At 41.4% G+C, this 15272-nt stretch overlaps 2 long non-coding RNA genes and 1 pseudogene across 3 annotated transcripts; all 3 read left to right on the forward strand.

Moving 5' to 3' along the window:
- The first annotated feature begins 18 nt into the window (after positions 1 to 18).
- On the forward strand, positions 19 to 2805 carry LOC120293729 (annotated as a pseudogene).
- A 7380-nt stretch (positions 2806 to 10185) lies between these two features.
- LOC120293090 lies at positions 10186 to 10761 on the forward strand. The gene is made up of 2 exons (XR_005550741.1): positions 10186 to 10267; positions 10554 to 10761. It is a non-coding gene; the product is annotated as an uncharacterized LOC120293090 (long non-coding RNA).
- Positions 10762 to 13225: 2464 nt separating this feature from the next.
- LOC108959377 lies at positions 13226 to 14585 on the forward strand. 2 transcript variants are annotated; one of them, XR_005550740.1, is made up of 3 exons: positions 13226 to 13465; positions 13585 to 13666; positions 14007 to 14585. It is a non-coding gene; the product is annotated as an uncharacterized LOC108959377 (long non-coding RNA). The 2 variants fall into 2 exon arrangements; XR_005550739.1 differs by having other exon boundaries at positions 14010 to 14585.
- Positions 14586 to 15272: the final 687 nt, after the last annotated feature.

The following is a 15272-nucleotide window of genomic DNA, read 5'->3' on the forward strand; positions in this document are numbered from 1 at the left end:
AAAGTAAGAGTTGAAAAGATGGATAATTCTAGCAGCACTACAGCAATTATGTTAGTTGGAATCCTAACACTGGAAAGTCTGCCCTCGCCAATTCATTGCATAATATTGGCAGGATAAGCGCGGCAGGTACTAATCTTCTTATTGCATCTGATGCGAGATCTTTTCTTCACAAATTGCCCTTCGTATGTTTTACATGGACAGTGGAAGCAGAATAACTCTTCAGCTGTCCCTCTCTACCTCCATATCCTTTCTGCTGAGGGCCATTCCTTGATAAAAATGTGAATGCTTCCTAATATAACGCAAAACAAGTTTCTTCGCAGAGAAAGGAAAGTTGAAGCATGCAGCAGTGAGCTCTCAGCCATGTGAGACAAAAGATATTAGCAGTTTGAAGGTATGCAATTAATTTTTATTCGTTGAAGCTCCATCTATGCTTTTTGTTGTTTCTTCAGATGCACACTAGATATGCTATTATTTCTAGAAACTGTGTGTAGAGGAGAGAAGAAGTTGAACAGATCTTTTGCTTCATATGCTAGGTTTCTTTTTTTTCTAAATTATATGTAAGCATTAGATATTCATATGTATTGATTGCTTTTTATCTTCTTGGTATTGTTCATGGCAAGATCAAGAATAGAGCAGTTTGAATTGGTAACTGCTATCAGAGCATGGTTAAGGTTATGTCATTGGCCAGTTAAAATTCTATGTTGTCCTTCTCTGTCATCATTATACCCTAATATTGGGGTATGAAATGGTAATTTTAAAAAGAGCGCCATGGATCTTTCCTTTATGGTACCGTGAGAAATACTTGTTTCTCTATGCTTGCTGTGTTATGGTACTGATACTCATTTTTCTTCACTTGGGATGTTCTTATGTTGATGACGGCCATCTACCAATGGAACATGATTTCATCAGATTGCCAGCAATCCAAATGTTTATGTGTTGGACACTCCAGGAGTCTTGCCTCCAGTTATTTGCGACTTTGAGACCAGCTCCAAGCTAGCTTTGATTGGTATGGTTGTGATTATATCAACAGTCTCTTTTTCTTAGAGTATATTTTATTAATTAGCTCTAACAAAGGTTTATTATTATTATTAACAACTTTTGTCGACTAATCTAAGTAGTTCACCCATGTTATCTTGCATTGGGTGAGCTGAAATTGTTGAACTTTCAATTTAGATGATCTGAGCCCAGATTTTCACATTGCAACTTCAGGTACAATTAGGATTCCTTGGCTGGAGAAAACAACTCGCACAGTTCTTCCTATCAATACTTGACTCAGGTAAAGAATATGAACAATGGGCAAAGCTGTCAACCGCTGGATCTGGTAGATTGAGTGTGGATTTCAGAGAAGAATATTCAGGTAGCTGTGAAACTGAAACAACAAAGAAACGGCAGTATCCCTCAGATCATACCCAGGTATTGTCACAGAAGGATTGCATGTGCTGGTCAGTTTAATTATTCATATGGATGGTTTCCATCATTTTGGGTTTTGTCAGTGATTCTGAACTATTTGCTTAGATGGATATAAAATGGTAGCTGAAAACTGTGTACCTCTTTCCATTTGCACCTAACATAATGTTAACACGTTCAAACAACTTCATTCCTACTTTGATGAGATAGTGCTAGAATGGTGAATGTGAGCTAACTTGTATTGTTGCTAGTTACTTTCTTTTTGAATTGGGAATAACTAGGAGAAATTTCAGATGTGTAGAAAATGCAACACAGACGTGGAAACTAGAATGGGAGGATGGTAGATTAGGCGATTATCAGAAGGAAAGTGTTCATTGAGGGGGATTTAGTGCATTCCTTTTAGTCTGAAGTGTTTCAATACTGGTGAGATCATGAGAGTATTATGACATATCAGTATTATGACATGTCAGGCAACCACTGCTCTGTTTCTCTGCCAGTAACACTAAAAATCTTAAGCAGATGGTAATAGAAAGTGTTGTTTGTTGATTTCTGAGTATAGGACGACATATCTCCTTTGTAATCGGAGTCAAGAAGGATCTCATCATTTTCTTGTCTCTAGCCTTAGTTTTCTGCTTCTGTGGAAGCAACTGGAAATTAACCTAATAGGAATTGTAGAGCTTGTTCCTATGTAATGCAAGGAAGAGCTTGCATTTAAAGTGTCAAGTGCTCATTTTCGTTCCTTTCATTCGGTCTCTAAGTTTTGATTTCTCAGAGAGGTGGAAACTAGAAAGATTGTAATGACAAAATTGGAGGCCTATCTTTCTTGCACATTCATGGAGAGTTTATTGGCAAGTCTATCAATAGCTTTCGCATGTGCCAAAACATGATGGCTCAGATAAGTTTAACCTCATTGAAGAGTTGCCCAGAGGGCTACCCTGCCAAAACTCGATGTTAGCATGTCGAGAACATGATGTCTCGAGCGAAGGCTTCACATGCTTTGTTATTTGTCCCTGTATGACATGTATTCTTTTCCTTTGAGGGTTTATGGTTGTTGTCAGCATGAATTATTGCTCTAAGACATCACCTGTCCTTCCATGACAGGATTTCATCGTGCAAGATGTACGCCGTGTCCTTTATGAGAGCATTTCCTCCACGCGTGTCGACATGAGACGTAGGAAAGATGTGTTGAGGCTTATCGAGTTTCAACTGGCTGCTCTGCGAGAAGCTTTTTAGGATCCCCTCAGAATTAGGCGAAGAAGATGCCTGCATCAGAGTTTCCGAGAAATTATTAAATTTGTACCGAACTGGGAGGCTTGGACATTTTACTTTGGACGACATCCCAAAAGACATTGATGTTCATGGTACTTCATAATCTTACCAAGTTCTTATTTTCATCTAGTTGGTGAGCTATACTTAAAAAGTCTTTCTCCCCGCATTGCAAGTTTTATATGGTCTGTTCTTCAACCTCTTCTCTGATAACAGGAAGATATGAGAATGCTTTTAAGAAAAGTAATGTTTCTAACTTATCCAATTTACGTTGATGTATTTAGAAAATTTGTTTCATGGAGATATCGATGGTACGAGAGGGAATAGCAAATAATAATCACCATCGCTATTCATTACATGAAAACGAAGAGTATGAAAACGAGATGTTCATGTCTAGGCTCTTTCAGCACCCGACGAAGCACGTGCAAACATCATGGAAATATTTCAAGATCAAACTCCACAATTTGCCCGCCGTGCTCCGTTGAATCCTCCTGACTTGATGCTCAGCCTTCGTCTGCCAACCAGGCTTCCTAGCCACTCCTGAATTGAATTCATCGGAAGTAGAACGCGGTGCCGGAACGATTTCTTGGGAAGGTATCCACTTCTCATGGGTGGGGCGGGTTTGCTTTCGGTTGGGTACGTCCCGTGGCACCGGATTCGAGCTAAGCGAACAGCTTAGTTGGCTAGTAGCGCAAGTTGATGGTGTCATCTCTATATATCAACCAAAATCCTTTGTCTTTCGATCCCGTTGCAAAGTTAATCATCAGAAAGCCGCTAGAGAATTATTTAGGTGTTCTTGGAGCATGACATCCTGGTCGTGCACAAGTGTGATTGACTTGGACAGTTGGAAAATTCGTGGTCCGGAAGCACTAAAGATTTTTCGCAAACATCATGTTTTAAATGGTGGTAGCTAAGCTTGTCCTTGTTCACTTTTTTTCCTTCGATTTCTCACTAATTGTTTCTTTTGATTAGTATTCAATATTTTCGATCCAAAGGCTGTTTATTTTGAAAAATTGTTTCACAATATATAATCCTTTTAAAAAAGGAGAAAAGGCCATTAAAAACCTCAAATTTTGCCCAAAGTAACAAATTTACCTCAAACTTTTTTTTATGACATGAAAAACCCTAAACTTTACTAACTGTGACACATTTACCAATTTTTTTTTTGGTGACATAAAAAACCCTGAACTTATATCGTGTGACATATTTACCATGAACTAAAGGGCATTTTTGGCGAGGGTGACCCTAGCTAGCCCAAGTGAAGGCGAGCCTTGCCTAACATTGGCAAGGGCCGCCCACACCTGAGTTCGGCATGACCGAACGAGGGAAGAGAGAAGAAAAAAAAAAATAGAAAAAAATAGAAGAAAAGATGAAAATGCCCTTGGTGGGGTAAATATGTCACAGTTAATAAAGTTTGAGGTTTTTCATGTCATAAAAAAAATTTTGGAGTAAATTTGCTACTTTAGACAAAGTTTGGAGTTTTTGGAGTTTTTGGTGGTGTTTTCCCTTTAAAAAAAGAGGGAAATTGTCTCGGTCTTAGGTTTGCACATGTCTTTTTTAAATCCTTAAATCTACAACAAGAAAATTGCATGAAAGCTCTTCATGTATTACTGAACAATGGAAAAATTAGAAATCTAAAATAATTCGGCATCTCATAAATCTCTCGTGATTCTTTTTTCCAATATTTTATTTTTTTCAATTCTTTTTATTCTTCTTTTTATCCTTTTACTATGGCCGTCGAGCTTTGGTGAGGCTCAGCATCATTGTCGGCCTTGCCCATATTTGACTAAATTGGCAAAACGTGAAATACAAAAAAAAAAAAAAAGGAAACAAGAAGAAAAAGAAAAAATGAAAGGAAAAAAATAATTTAAAAATTGCAAAAGAAGACTGTTCACATTGGTAAATTCTAGCTAAAATTAGATGGATTGATTAAATTGAGGTTAATAACAGAATTGACATAAATACAATCTAGGTTTAGGACCTTTCTTTTTGTTAATTTTTTCGTTAATTATCTAATGCATCAAATGAACTTTTGCGCTTTGGGCAAAATTCATATGTTTTGTTTTTTGTTTTCTTTTTCTTTTTCCTTGAGATAGAGGATCAATTGGTCTTAGTAAACAGTTTAGAGGCAAAAAATGAATTATGAGACCATTGATTATTAAGAAATTAGAAACCAAAAAATCGAAGTGGATTGAATTATTATGGTGAGCAATCCCAAAAATAGAATTATTCGACTTTGAGCTCACTCGGTGAGTAATCCCAAAAATATAATTATTCGAATTTGAGCTCACTTTGGTAGGATTAATCTGTTTCAAGCCAACAAAACAAATAATAAATAAATAATGAAAGGACATTTTCGTCTTTTTTACTTTTTATTATCTTTTTTTTTTTTTTTCCTTCTTCTTCTCTCTTCTCTCCGGGGGCCATGGCGAAGGGAAGCTAGTGTCAGGCAAGGGTGGCCCTATGTTGGGTCGGCCGAGGGCCTCCTTCACTAGATTTGGCGAGGGGTGCCCTCGCCAGGCCCTCGCTCGACCCGGCCAGGGTCGCCCTGCCCGATGTTGGCGAGCCTAGTGAGGGTGTCACGACCTACCTTCAGGGGAGAGAGCAGATTTAGGGGTATTGCATAAAGGATAGGCTGGGGCCCATGATTAGACGTGAGCTCTCCCAAGCCCATACCTCGCGTGACATTGGAATATATTTTAGGAATTTTGCACAAAAGGAATCGTCACTAGTCTATTGGGGTTAGCTAGAAACCAAGTGAGGCATGGGAGTGTATTTCACTTCCTACGTAATCAGAGAATCTAGGATCGGGGGCTTGATTACACTAATTGACCAATTAGTGCAATTTCGGTACCTAACCTTGTTCATTTTAAAAGAACTTTTTTGTCAGGTAGTTTGAATTAATTTTATACCCATCCACTAAGATGCAAGGTGAACATGCGAGTGCGCAATCATTAAGTAACAATCATAGGTACTAAGATCCTAATTGCCCTAAAACTAGACACGTGCAATTAAACATAATAACATACGCGAATTAAACACACGATATAATTAACATACAAGCAAATAAAGACGTAATTACACTAAAATGGCAATACATAGCAATTTTTAACCAAACTCTACCATTTTTAGATTTTCAAAAAAAATTAAATTTTTAAATTTTTTTTTTTTGGGGCTGGACCGTGTCTCCGACCGGACCCGGGTTCGGCCCACTAAAAAAACCACACGAATTTATAAAAAGAAGAAGAAATAGGGATAATTCTCGGCCCAAGGCCCATCTTCGATTTTTACCTCAGCCCTTCTGAAGGTCTATTTTTCGATTGCTATTTTCAGCCCAACTTATTTAGCCCACGAAACAAAAACCAGCCCAAAGCGAAGCCCATTTCTCATTTTCCATTTTCAGCCCTTTTGTGTTTTTTTTTTTTTTTTTATATTTTCTTCTGCCCCCTTTTCGTGGCGTCTTCTCAGGCCTTCTTCTCCCGCAGCCGCAGCACGCCGAAGCTTCTGCAGCTCCTCCGCCGGTCCGACGCCGACAACGCCGCGAGTTCTAACCGCCCTAAGGAAGTCGCCGTCCCAACGCCTGGCGTCGGTGGTTCCGTCCGATCGACGCCGGCCACCGGTTGGCCGGCGCTTTCGAGAATCTCCGGGTAGACTCCGGCGAGATGCGCGCGCTTCATCTCGCCCAAACCGGGCGAGGGAACCTACCGAAAAGCTAGAAGAACGACATGGACGATGGGTGACAAGAGTACGACCCCGAGCAACGCAGAAAAAACCAAAAACCAAAAACCAAAAACCAAACTCCGGTCGAGGGTTGGGTGCGGCGATTTCATTGAGGCATTTCGTCGAACAGCCACTGGGCATTACCAAATTCAGAGGTTTAAGGCTCAACCGGGCCTCGAACACACTTTAGAGGTCTGCGAACATGACTTATAAGGAGCACGGGAGCAAAATGTAGAAGCGGCGAGGGCCGGAGCTTGCGCAAGCCGGACGGCCGCGAGCTCCGGCCCGGTGCGCCTGAAATGGAGCAAGGAGGGAGCCGAACCTACCTGGTCAGCTTGAAGACGTCGCCGGGAAGGTCTTCGGACGAGCCCGTGCGTCACTAAACCGCTCTCGGTTGCTCGTGTGGCTCTCTGTTTCTCCCTCGTCTTCCTGCGTTGCTGTGCTGTGGGTTCCGGTTGGGGTTGGAGGCGGTCGGCAACTCCGGCAGCGATCGACGGCAGCAATCGACGGCCCAGGGAAGTCTCCTTCTCTCCATGTTTCTCCCTTTGTTTGGCGTCCTCTCCTTGTTCGCGCTCTGGTCGGAGTTTTGGAGCGGGAAAGGAGGCACGGCGGCGGGTCGTCGGCCGTGTGGTGGCCGGCGGTCTCTCCCTCCAGCTCTCTTCACTCACTCGCCCCCTCTCTCTCTTCCTTTCCTCGGTGTCCTCTCTGTGTTTCTCTCTATGCTTCGTGCTTCTCGGTTCTCCTCTCTGTGTTTTTTGGTGCTTTCTCTCTCGCGTGTCCATTCTGTTTCCCCCCCCAGCTCTCTGTCCTCTCCTCCGGTTTTATGCTCGGCCAGCGCGCGTTGCCTCTGCAGCTGCCAGCTTGCCGGCCGGACTTCCCCCTCGACCCGCGGATCACGCCGCTCGCCCGCCACCGATCCCCTTGCTCCCTCTGTTGCTGCTCTGTTTCTCTTCTTCTTTGCAGGTCTTGCAGCGAAGACCGACTGCAGGAGGGAGACGACCAGCTCGTGCGCGGGCTGGGCTGAAGGGAATAAGAAAAACAAAGGCTGGGCCGGGCCTAGCGCGAAGTAAAGAGAAAAGGAAATAGAGGAATGAGCCTGCTCAGGCCTTGTCCGAACTTGGCCTAATTGCCCCTCTCTTTCTTTTCTTTTTTTTTTTTTTTCGATTTTTTTTTTTAATTTTTAATTTTTTGTACTTAAATAAATAAATAATTTTTTTTTTATAAATTTTAAAACCAGTGATGCAAATGCTCCTAATGTTGATGCAATTTTAATGATTTTTTTTTTGTTTAAGAGGTAGAAATCAATCCTCAATTTTATAATACAATTAATAAATACTTAAACAAATCACCAAAATTTAGATGTTAACAGAGGGGTGCCTTCGCCAGTGTGAAGCGAGGGTGCCCTTGCCATATTTGGGGAGGGGAGGCCCTCAGCCGACCTAGCCAAGGGTTGCCCTCGCCCGACGTTGGCGAGGGCGACTCGCTGACGCCGGGTAGGGTTGCCCTCGCCTGAGTTCAGAATGACTAATGGAGGGAAGAGAGAATAAAAAAGAAAAAAGAAAAAATAAGACGAAAATGTCCTTTGTGGGGTAAATGTGTCACGGTTAATAAAGCATGGGTTTTTCATGTCACAAAAGTTTAGGGTAAATTTGTCACTTTGGGCAAAGTTTGGAATTTTTGATAATTTTTCTTTTTAAAAAAAAAAGGGAAATTGTCTCGGTCTTAGGTTGACACGTGTCTTTTTTAAATCCTTAAATCTACGACAAGAAAATTGCATGGAAGCTCATGATGCCACATGATGAATATATTCATGGACAATGGAAAAATTAGAAATCTAAAATAATTCAGCATCTCATAAATCTCTCGTGATTATTATTTTTTTTTAAATATTTCATTTTTTTTCAATTCTTTTTGTTCTTCCTTTTATCCTTTTACTATGGCTGTTGAGCTTTGGCGAGTCTCAACATCATTGTCGGCCTTGCCCATAGTTGACTAAATTGGCAAAATGTGAAATACAAAAAAAGAAAAAGAAAAAAAGAAAAAAGAAACAGGAAGAAAAAGAAAAATGAAAGGAAAAAAATAATTTAAAAAATTGCAAAAGAAGACTGTTCACATTGGTAAATTCTAGCTAAAATTAGATGGATTGATTAAATTGAGGTTAATAACAGAATTGATATAAATACAATATAGGTTTAGGACTTTTCTTTTTGTCAATTTTTTCGTTAATTATCTAATTCATCAAATGAACTTTTGCGCGTTGGACAAAATTCATATGTTTTGTTTTTTTTTTCTTTTTCCTTGAGATAGAGGATCAATTGGTCTTAGTAAACGATTTAGAGGCAAAAAAATGAATTACGTAATATTCAATTATTTATAAGGGGTTCCAAGCCAAACCAAAAAAAAAAAAGAAAAAAAGAAAAAAAGAAAAAGAAAAGTCTTATAATGGAAAGTTCACTTGATACTTCTGGCACTTCAAAGCAGAGCGGGAGCCTAAAAACAGAGAAGCTGTGCGGACACAGAGTGCCCAGAGTGTGCAAAAATGGCGATCGCCCATTTCCTCAATTGCATCCGTCCGAGCCTCCTCCGATCAGAATCGACGGAGAAAAGAAGAAGGGCGGGAAAAGCTTCGCGAAGATCGTCGGCCGGGCGCATCGAGACCTAAGGTTTCGCTTCCCTCTCTCTCTGTCTGTGAGTGTCGCGCGGGCCGGCGGCGGCGAAACCCCTCTCTCTCTCTCTCTGTCTGTGTGTGTCTGCAGAGGTTATGACTAGAACAGCCTTCTGCTGTTAGCATATTCGGAAGAGTAGAAACGAGATGGCTTTTCTAACCGGGTTGAACAACAACCTGCCGAAATTGTGGCCTCCCCGGTCGATACTGCAGTGAAGGAGTTTGATGTAAACAGCCAGTAGTGTCGATTGGGCTGAAGCAGAAATTGGAATAGGGGCTGGGAATTCTGATTGGGGAGATTGTTGGTGGCGAGGCTTAGTAGTTGATGCAGACTCAGTTGATAGTTGATACAACAGAAGCTCCTGATGTGTGGAACTCTGTTCAACTGGCTAAGAAAAAAATCCTGGGGCGGCATCTGCATTGAAATGAGTCTGACTTGTTTATGTGTAATGAGATAACACGAGGCGGGGTAACCACTGGATCATGGGAAGTTGGAGCCTCTCTAGTGGCCATTTGTGGGGAATTAGAGCATTTTCAAGTTCTTTTCTACTGTTCCTAGAAAGCTCCTGATGTTGTCTGTTGCAGTTTGCTGTATTAGCCGACCCTTTCGTATGTTGTGCGCGAAATGTGCCTGTTCCATTTTCTCTCCTTCTCTCTTTCTCCCTTGGTTTCCATTTCTCTTTTATCTTCTCCACTTGCTCTCTCTCTCTCTCCCTCTGTGCTCCCCTCGCTCTCTCACTGCGCTCCTCTCCTGCAGATGTCATCAACAATTCAAAATACGGTCAATTACCCGCCGTATGGGGTGGAGAAGATTAACCCCATGATTAAGGCGTTGACCACCGTGGCACTGACCTTTTCAGTCGCAGCTGCCCTCATTGCCGCCCTATACTATTGCTGGTGTAGGTGCAGGCAGCGCGGTGGAGTTCCGATGGCGGCACGGGTGGCGGCGGCGGCACGCGCAGCAGCGGCGGCATGGGCGGCAGCGGCACCGGCGGCGGCGGAGGTGGAGGCACCACCGGTGGCGGCGGAGGCACCACTCGCGGTGGCGGCGGAGGCACCACTCGCGGTGGCGGCGGAACTGCCGGCTGCGGCAGCAGCAGAACCGCCGGCGGCGGCGGCAGCGGAGGCACCACCGGCGGCGGCAGCTTTGGGATGAGTAGCTCAGGTTTTAAAAAGAAAAAGGATGAGCTGATTGCCTGATTCTGCTTCGTAATTTCCTACACTCCTATCCTTGTTTGGCCCCAACCCGTACATCCAGAACAAGAGTTTGCCATGGAGTAATATTAACTGCAGGAAGGATAATGTTTTGTCATTGTGCACTATGAGATTTTTTGAAGTTTTAGGCTGGGCTCTTTCTCTGTTAATGCACATCTATGTTCTTTGCAACCAAATACTTTTTTCCAAGCGTATCTTTGACTATATGCTGTAACATGTACTTTCTCTTGATTTAGTCAAAGCTGAGAAGTAATTGGCTTCTTTCATGTTTGTGGTGCAGTTGACGAAACCTACTGGAAGATGTTAATATGCTCCGCAGCTCGCTGGAAGGTGGATGAGCTTTGCTGATATTTTTTAGGATTACTTTGTTGAACTGTGTGCTGATGCTCATGACTAGTGGATTTAAGCGTGCGACTCTGTTGACGAAATATGTGGATGACTGACTCAGTGTAGTGACAATATTGATGCTATGACATGCCTTACTGTTCTGCATTTCTTTACTTAAGCTTCTGTTGTTACCAGCCTTGACTAGGAACAGATTCACTAAAAACCTGTACTTATGCCTACAAGCTAACTCTTGTTTGGAGTTGTTAACACTTAATTGCATTAGAAAGTTATGGATTAATTTCCAGCCCCTTAACAAAAAGATTTTATTAAAATTGCATCACATATAGACATTAGGAGCATTTGCGTCACTAGTTTTAAAATTTATCAATTTTTTTATAATTATTTTATTTTTTAAAAAAATTCGAAAAAAAAAAAGGTCAGGCCGAGCCGGATCTGACCTGGGCCTGACCCGCTCCTTTTCTTTTTCTCTACCCTTCAGCTGTCAGTCACAAAGTCCTTCTCCCTATTTTGCCCTATCACTCTTCTGGTACGACAGAAAGGTTTGTCTTGAATCTTCTCTAATTTTTAGCCCTACTACATGCATGTCTTGTTCCATGAGTGCAAAGCAACTTCAATCTTGCATTATGAGGTCGGTTTTGTGACAAATCTGCAAACCATCAAAATTTTGAGGTCTAGCTTCACCAGTGAGCAAAGAAGCTCTAGATGTTCAAATTTGCATTTCTAAGTTGGATAAGCTTGACCCACTTTCAATGCCGAGAATTCATATTGGGTGAGTTGGGCCAGAGGATCTCTTGGACTGTAGAGTTGCTTGTTTAATGTTGGCCTGTTGAGTTGCTTGATTTTAAGGTTTCCTCTTGGTTCTTTTATTGGGTTCTGAGGGACCAATTGTTGTCTTATGCTTGATGCTGAAGTCTGTGGGTCTTTAAGTGTAAGTTTTCTTGCCAACACACACACACGTACCGTAAAATAGAAGACCAAGTACACTGCATTCCTAGCGTATGAAGCTTAGAATTTCCAAATACTTATGCGACAGATATGACAGTCGACTTAAAGATAGCAACATATGGCTGCTCTCCTCGATACTGTCTCTGTCCTATCGCTAAATTGTATAACTTTTCACAGATGATACTCAGCTCGGGTATTCTCTATCCAATTTCTTTACTGCAGCATGTCTTCCACCAGTAGAGGTCCACCATATTAGCTGCCTCGTGGAGTTAGATATATGGGCCACGGCACCTTGTAATCGAAGGTTACTGACATAATCGTCGGCAGTTTTACACGTGCAGAAGTAAATCATCGGTGATTGATCTTTTTAACATTGAGTAATTGCCGGGAGAATTCCCTTGGGTGGCTTTCAGGGAAAGTAGAAAAAAGCTGCATCTGTCATTCGCTAAGCATGTGTCCTGGGAAGTCAGCAATGGCAAAATATTGCAAGATTTCTCCCTACAATAGTTTGTTACACAGAAAATTCTATGCAACTTTGATACCATTTTTCCGTTTATCCTTACACTTTGCCCTAATCTTAGATGCTTTGGATGCTTTACCTCTGTCTACCTCTAGTTTTGATCATAACCAAGAAATTTTAAGCCATGGAAAATAAAAGGAAATCTGAACCGATGATGGGAAGATCTGGCTACAAGTTAGAGTGAATGTAAAAGAATGCCAAAGTAATTCATAAATGTGACTGGTGGAACTGTGTGACAAATCCTTGGCAATGCCTAGTTATGTTTCCTCTTTTGAAAAGCAAGATTACATCAGAGTTTATCAATTTTTACTCACAGTTCTCATCTATAATATGGAACTGTTAGAGATAATTGTCAAGTGTCAAAAGAAACGATAATTATTCTTGTCCACAGTTATAATGTTTCCTTCAGTTAAAGACATAATGTACTGGTGTTGATCAATTTTTAAAATGCAGCAACTGCAAATGCCAAAAAAAAAAAAACTGCACACTAAAGCTTGAGCACCCAAGGTGATTGATGTTAGAAATGAAGAAAGAAGCATAAATAAAGAAGTGTAGAAAGTTGGCGAGTATTATACGACTTTTAAGCACCGACTGTTCAAAGTTCACATCCAACTTTTGACAGATCTGAGTAGTTCTTCGTTTTGGAGTTATGTTTTTCAGATCGTATACAGAGACTTTTGAATGCTCTCGCTTCAGTGCTAACTCGGTTGAGCTCTCTTGAGTTTTGAATAATAAGTTCTAACACTTATAAACTCGGTTTGGCACAATTATTCAAGTGACGACTGATGAGAAATGATAAATAAAAGTTCTTTGGCACAAAAGTGAAAGTACTTGAATCAGATAAGTTTCACAATTCATCCTCCACGGTTGTTTTGAGATTGAAGAGTTCCACTTGGATATCCTTTAGCACTTTTGCTTCCTAATATTGTTATTCTGTTATTTCATTAACTGGTGGCATCAGTTCAACATAGTCAACTTAATTCATTATGTTTACAATACATACTGAAGCTGTAGCAAGGATCTTAAGTCATCTATATTCGCTCTTTCCTTTCTGGTAGAGAGTTGATACATTCACTTATTTTTGTTATACATATATTTTTATCTATTCAAGAGTGGTTTTTCCCTTCGAGGCTATCCACTCTCCATTATTTGGTTTGCTTACAATTGACATCACATGTTATAAGGTTCGACTGGAAGCCTGTCTACTGGTCTGATTCTCCTTTTCTTGCAGTTAATTTCTGCAACTGATTGGCACAGGCAGTCAACGGACCGTCCAATCAAGTTCATTACAAGAAGGCAACTGTACGCACTCAAGTTCAAGATTAAAACAGGCGAACTGTTTTGACTACATTGGACATTTAACTCGGTAATTTATCAAGGTACCAAGGGAGGCGTCTTAATTTCGTCTCTGCATGTTTCATTGTTTGGCATGGTTTAATGATGGTTATAGTTCCAATTCCTGTCTTGATTGTTATATTTCATTTTTTCTTGCGCTTAGGATTAGAGAAACAAATGGCTAAAATCGACATGGCTTTCGACTAGGTCTTGAGGCTGGGGGCGAGGACGGCCGGACGAAAAAGGTATCCTCTTTCCTCTTCCATCCAATTTTGTCCCTTGCTCTCTCCACGCGACAGAAGTTGTTCTCACAGGATTCGCTTAAATGAGGTTTCGGGTTATTAGCAGCATTTTCTGTACTTAGTCTTGTACATGTATTTCAAAATACACTAAAGTTTTATATGGGTTATTGTACATTTGGTGCACCTGGCCCTTGGTAAAATCATAATTAGCGTAGGTCTCTTGTAGTCATACATCTCTGATATACTGCAGTTATATTTCTAGAGAACAATCTAGGTATGGTAAGACTTGTCTAATGTGATTCCAGATGAGGAATGCTGACACCTAAACAAAAACAATGTTTAGCAGGACCTAACAGACTTTGTTGAAGTTGAAGAATAGTTATTTTGCAGCTAGCGATGCCCAGTTACACGATGGAGATATGTGTAGGACTCTCTGCAATTTGGCAATTTTCCCCAAATTAGGCCTGGAAGCAAATCTGGAATTTGTGCTCTGTGTTCATTGCTTGTGGCCCTGGAAATAACTAAGCACATAGTTCAGCAATGCTCAGGATGTAGTTAAATTCGCCTGGCAATAACTGGAGGATTCTGTTCTTCTTAAGTTTGAAAAGGCTTGATCTGCTCTTGTAGATAGCCTCAGAAGAGTCGAAGACATTGTCCCACCCCCGCAGTCTATCAGTTGTCACAGATTGGACACTGTCGCCGAACTGGAGGCTGTTGTATTCTCGCTTGATGTGCAGGAGAAGCAAGTTGGCGAGGAAATAATTGCATTGCTCCAGCAAGGAAGAAAATTTAATGACTCTGACTGCAACGAACTCGAGTCTTTCCGAGTAGCAGGTACTAAACTTGGAATCACCTCTTCCAGAAACTGATTGAAAGAGCTAGAGCAGAGGAAGACAAGCGAAAAGCAATCAATTGTGGCTCATCTTTTTACATCTAAGCGCGAAAGTATCTGAAGTGTTATTCAGGAGTGAATTCTCTGATGACAATGATCCGCAAGGATCAACTACTTGTTCACCAACCGTTCAGGGTTTCCGTGATGAGGGAGGCACTGTGGGCAATGGTCGAGCATTTGAAAGACACCCATGAAAGCTGAGTTCTTTTTAACTTCACAGGATCTGTATTGAGAAATGGCCTGTCTAGTGATGGGCAAAACACCTGTCCTAAAACTCAACAAAAGCTGGCGATTAAGCGCTCGTTCCTGCCCTTTTTGTAGTGTCGTGTTGGACTTGAACGAGCTGGTTTTTTTGTTAAAGTTTGAACATTGCCTGATGATTTCTTATGATTCACTCTCCAACTCGCTTCCTACCACATGTTCGAAGAAACGTCCGAACCAAATCCGTTCAATTTAGCCTCGGATTTCGACTTGTTTTAAAGGGCATTTAAATTCGTTTTGTTCGGCACAAGATCGTTTTTGGATAACTGAGTTCGTTTTCAGTCGGGTTCCATTTCCACCAAGTCGGCACTCTCCTCTTCTCCTTTGTCTAGTTTTCGCTCCATGAATCGTGTACATTCTTGTTCCTGCGGTGATTCTATAATTCTCACTGAGGACGACCGCAGCGAGCGGCTTTAATGTAGATGTCCAGCAATGGTCGAGATAAAGTCCTTGTTG

Source organism: Eucalyptus grandis, chromosome 5 (assembly GCF_016545825.1).
Source record: "Eucalyptus grandis isolate ANBG69807.140 chromosome 5, ASM1654582v1, whole genome shotgun sequence".
In the NCBI taxonomy this organism is placed as follows: domain Eukaryota; kingdom Viridiplantae; phylum Streptophyta; class Magnoliopsida; order Myrtales; family Myrtaceae; genus Eucalyptus; species Eucalyptus grandis.